Below are 5,807 nucleotides of genomic sequence, written 5' to 3' on the forward strand. Positions count from 1 at the left end.
CAGAAGTACAGGCAGGATTTCGAAGAGGCAGAGGAACTAGAGATCAAATTGCCAACATACGCTGGATCATGGAGAAAGCTAGGGAGTTCCAGAAAAACATCTACTTCTGCTTCATTGACTATGCTAAAGCCTTTGATTGTGTGGATCACAACAAATTGTGGCAAGTTCTTAAAGAGATGGGAGTACCAGACCATCTTATCTGTCTCTTAAGAAACCTATATGCAGGTCAAGAAGCAACAGTGAGAATTGGACATGGAACCACTGATTGGTTCAAAATTGGGAAAGGAGTCCGGCAAGACTGTATACTGTCGCCCTGCCTATTTAACTTATATGCAGAGCACATAATGAGAAAGGCAGGGCTAGATGAATCAAAAGTTGGAATTAAGATTGCCGGGAGAAATATAAACAACCTAAGATATGCAGATGATACCACTCTAATGGCAGAAAGTAAAGAGGAACTAAAGAGCCTCTTGATGCAGGTGAAAAAGGAGAGTGCAAAAGTTGGCTTGAAGCTCAACATTAAGAAAACCAAGATCATGGCATCCAACCCTCTCAATTCCTGGCAAATAGATGGGGAAGAAATGCAGGTAGTGACAGATTTTATTTTCCTGGGCTCCAAGATCACCACAGATGGGGACTGCAGCCAAGAAATTAAAAGAGGAGGAAAGCTATGGCAAATCTAGACAGCATACTAAAAAGCAGAGACATCACCCTGCCAACAAAAGTGTGTATAGTCAAGGCCATGGTTTTCCCAGGTGCAATGTATGGCTGTGAAAGTTAGACCATAAGAAAGGCTAAGCGCCAAAGAAATGATGCCTTTGAACTATGGTGCTGGAGAAGACTCCTGTGAGTCCCCTGGACTGCAAGGTGTTCAAACTGGTCAGTCTTACAAGAGATCAACCCCGACTGCTCTTTAGAAGGCCAGATGCTGAAGTTGAAACTCAAATACTTTGGCCACCTAATGAGAAGGAAGGACTCACTGGAGAAGAGCCTAATGCTGGGAAAGATTGAGGGCAATAGAAGAATGGGACAACAGAGAATGAGGTGGCTGGATTGAGTCACTGAAGCAGTAGGAGTGAGCTTAAATGGATTCCAGAAGATGGTAGAGGACAGGAAGATCTGGAGGAACATTGTCCATGGGGTTGTAATGGGTCAGACATGACTTCGCAACTAACAACAACTAGTATTTCAAGTTCAACCTGTTTGTTCCCTAAACTTTTGAGTGTTTGTGTATAGACATTTGAGTCTTTAATGGATCTTGGGTATGTATCTTACATCTCCTACTTTGTATCTGGGTTTTCCATCCTTTCCATCACTCTCTACTTCAATGTGTTTTTCCTTTTTTCTTCTTTTTCTTTCTCTTTACTTCCTCCCTCCTTAAATGATTGGTGATCTAGTGGTTTTTGCTAGGAATCAGATTCTAAAGGTCTTGAAGATTGCCCTCCCTCCCCCCTCAAGTTTAGTTTAAAGCCCTTCTAAAGAATGAGGCAGTCATTTTCCATTTATTAAAGATGGGGCCAGTTGTTCAACACAAACTTTCAAGCAAGGAGTTACCCTGTTTAATCCTGGTGCTTTTCCACCTTTTTGTTTGTGAAATAGACCTCACACATCTTTTTCTGTGATCACCAGAGGTGGGGGTCCCAGAGACATAGAGTTGGGTGTAGGAGACTTAGCTATTGTTGATGTATCTGAGATGGAGAGAATAGTGATAGTTGACAGTGGTCTCTTTTCAAATGTACAATAGAACACATTCTGGTCATCTGCCATGATATTATGTAACATTCCATTGTATATTTAGATTATATAATATTGCTATGTATTTTGAATTTTTCTAAATGATAAAATTATACAGGAGCCTACATGGAAGTAGCATTATATGGGGGGCACATGAGAGCACTACCTTCTTTTATTCTGGTGATTCATTTTTAACGCCAAAAAATGTGGATAAGATTATATTTACCTAGCTTACATGAAAAAATACTAGTTCTACTTCTCTCTTTAATTAGTATCAGGTAAAATAATGCAGGTATTATACTTTTTGAACATTACAAGGTACTGAATGAAAGCCAGTAGCAGAGATTATATCTTGTTAGAACAGGAATGTGTTCAGTGTATAGGTGATTTGTGAATCCAGGAACTGATATGCCTAGATAATATTGCGCTGTCCTGAAGGAAAGTTGCATAATCAATCTAGATTGATTTCTTTCGCTTGAGGTCCAAGTGGCTTGGTGATTGGCTTACCTATGGAGTTCACTGTACAGAAATTTGATTAAGCATAATGAGGTTGTTATCAATCCTTAAAGACCACATAATTAGATTTTCTCAAGGAGAATCTCCCTTGCAATTGAGGCCATCCACTTTGCCATTCCTATCTACCTTTCCCAAGATCAGATTTCTTCAGAGAGCCAGGCCCTTACAAAACATGATAATTTGAGCCTGCTTATTTGTGCCTTATTTGAGAATTCTGGATTGATTTGTTCTATGATCAATTTATTTTCTTTCTTGGTATTCACAGGTGTCTTCTCCAACATCAAAGTTTAAAGTTTCAATATTTTATCTTCTTTCTTTAAAGTCTAACTTTGGCTTCTACAAAAAGTCACTAAGAAAAATCATTTCTTGCATGATTCTGATCTTTTCTGGTACAGACACCCACCAACATTGATTTCCAAGATCTTCGATGCTACTCTATCAAGTGCTACACTATGTAATATAGATATCTTCAACTTACAATTAGTTGCATAGTGACCATTCCAAGTTACAACAAATCCCCTTCCAAAGCTATTTATGATCAAGTTTTGAAGTAACACCTGCTACAGTACCTCTGTGGTGATTTGCTTTTATAATTGACTGTAGGGATACTGCAGCAATCCCTCTATTTATTTCCTCCCATCTCACCCCAGTGGGCCCCAATGAATTGTAGCTGCTCCAAAAATGGTCCTATTTCGAGGACAATGTCATGTAGCCTAGGGACATCAAGGGGTGAAGCGGTTTGCCCCTTTTCCCCAAAAGCTCTGGAGCTTTTCCAAAGGTAAATGTTTGATTGCTGATGAGGGTAGAAAGCTGTGGGGACTCATCAGGTGGATAGCAGACCTAATACTTGCTGAGACCTGGTGTGTGGAAGAAAAGCAAGGATACTCTGTGGATACTCTGAGGGTCAGGAATCTGAGCATGGGATGTCTCAGTGGGTGGCGAAAAGCCCCATCCTTGATGCACTTTGTGCTCCATTTAACATCATTGAGGAAAGCAGAGGTGGGGGTCATTAATTGAGTTGATCATGAAATTGCCTCATTTAATGACTATCATGACTTGAAAATGTAATTGGTTCCTTGACTTTCATTTCTAAAACTTGCATATCATTTGGATAGACAGTTTGGTAGAGTGCTTAAGGTATTGGCCCAAAAATCAGGAGACTGTGAATTTGACTGTAAGGACCCACTTCAATTAACCACCCAAGAAAGCAGAACTCTTGAAACAGGCATTGTCTCAAAAAGATACTTTTATTTGGGGTCAGTGACAGTAGGGAAGTCAAGGCGAGATTTGGGGAAAAGCCCACCAAAACGGTATAGTTAAGCAAGCAATATTTCTCCTCCCACCAAAGTCATAATGTCCATTTGAAATCCAGCCAATCCACAAGTGGTCTGAAGAGCGGGTAAACTGGCACAGTTGGCGCGCATCTCAAAGTCTTTTCCAGTTGCGGTTCTAAACTGTGCCAGTTTACAGTTTTGTAACTGTCTCTGATAAGGGAGACACATTCCTTTCTCAAAGGGATGGAGGCAGCAGGAGAGAGTAGAAAGTGAAAGTTACCCTAAGCTAATGCAAAGCTCCCCCTCCCCCCAGCAGAATGGCAGGCCCCAAAAGTAGAGTAAAGAATAAGGGTTTGGGGACCTGACATACAGCCCCCCCTAGAAGAACAGGAAATCCACTTAGAAAACAAGAAGGGAAAGGGGACAACAATACAAAAGTCAATGAGGTTTACCAGGGTATTTAGAATGGAAACATTGTAACAGTTTAGGAGCTCTAATATGTCTCTTATAAACCCACTCGTTTTGGGCAGAAGGGAGATTCTTCCCATGCAACAAGGTACTGTGTCCCATAGTGTGTGCGAGAGTCTAAAATGTCTCTGATTTCAAAATGTTGTTCCCCCTCAACCATGATGGGAGTAGGCACTGGAGGTGCAGGAGGTCTGAGATTGAATGTAACTTCTGGCTTGAGCAAACTCAATGAAAAATAGGGTGGATTTTCCGCAGATTCTTAGGTAAGTCAAGCTCAACAGTCACAGGATTGATAATACATTTCACCGGATCCATGCCAAACCATCATTCATCAATTTCTAAGGCTGTTTTAAATTCCTGTAATAGAATATTTTCAACTGAACCTACTGGTTTAGATTGGGCCCTGGTGATTACAGGGGACGCTGGTTGGTGAGGTTGTAGAAATGGCTTGGCCACTTCTGCTTTCTTGCTGTTGTATAGTGGAAATCTGGATAATGCATCAGCTAAAAAAAAATTTCCCCCAGGGAGGTAGTGAATGGTAAAATTAAAATGATGGAAATGCTGGAACCACCATGCTTGCATAAGGGAGAGTTTTCTGGGAGTTTTCAAAGCCTCAAGGTTCTTATGATCAGTCCACACCTGGAATGGTATTTTATTGCCTTCCAGGAAATGCCTCCAGGTCAGTAAAGCCCATCGTACAGCATAGGGTTCTTTCTCCCAAGCTGCCCACCTTTGCTCAGTTTCTGAGAGCTTCCTTGAGGTGTAAGCACAGGGTTGTAATTGTCCATCTTTATTTCTCTGTAATAACACTGCTCCACAACAACATCACTGGCATCAGCCTGAATTATAAAGGGTTGGTCTGGATCCGGATGTTTTAAAACTGGCTCCGTAGAAAAAAGTCTTTTAAGTTTTTCAAATGCTGCTTGGCATCCACCTGTCCATTTTACCGGTTGACTGGGCTTAGGCTTGTCTCCCCCCCTTGTTTTCAATAAGTTTGTGGTTGGGAGGGCAATTTGTGCAAAAGATGGGGTGGATTGCCTATAGAAGTTTGCAAATACTAGGAAACTTTGCAACTGTTTCCTGGTTTTGGGGGGAACCCAGTCCAAGATTGCCCTCACTTTCTCAGGGTCCATCTCTATTCCTTCATTTGATATGCGATAGCCCATGTAATCTATGCAATTGTGAAATTCACACTTTGATAGTTTGGCATATAGTTTAGCAGAGTGCAGTTTTTTCAATACTGTTCTGACCAGTTTGATGTGTTCATCTTTGGTTTCAGTGTAAATAAGGATATTGTCCAGATAAACTAAGACCCCCTTGTACAGGTGATCATGTAGGACTTCGTTGAATAGCTGCATGAATACTGCAGGGCCCCCTTGTAATCCAAATAGGAGAACTTTAAATTGATAGCAACCCAATGGGCAATTGAAAGCAGTTTTCCACTCCTCACCTTTCTTTATTCTTATGCGGTAATAAGCCTCTCTCAAGTCCAGTTTTGAAAAAAAAATCCTTGTGATAGGTGCACTAACATGTCCTTCATTAAAGGTAATGGATACATGTTTTCCACGCACACAGCGTTCAGACTTTTATTATCAATGCAGAGACAAAGAGAGCCTTTGAGAGTGTGGTTGCACAGCAATTCCCCCGGCACCTGGATGAAACTGTCTATCTAGACCCATACCAGTCGGGCTTCAGGCCGGGGCACAGCACGGAAACGGCATTGGTCGCGTTGGTTAATGATCTCTGGAGGGCCCGGGACAGAGGGTATTCCACTGTCCTTGTTCTTTTGGACCTCTCAGCGGCTTTTGATACTGT

This window comes from Protobothrops mucrosquamatus, unplaced genomic scaffold (assembly GCF_001527695.2).
Source record: "Protobothrops mucrosquamatus isolate PMUCROS unplaced genomic scaffold, P.Mucros_1.0 scaffold408, whole genome shotgun sequence".
NCBI classification, from domain to species: Eukaryota; Metazoa; Chordata; class Lepidosauria; order Squamata; family Viperidae; genus Protobothrops; species Protobothrops mucrosquamatus.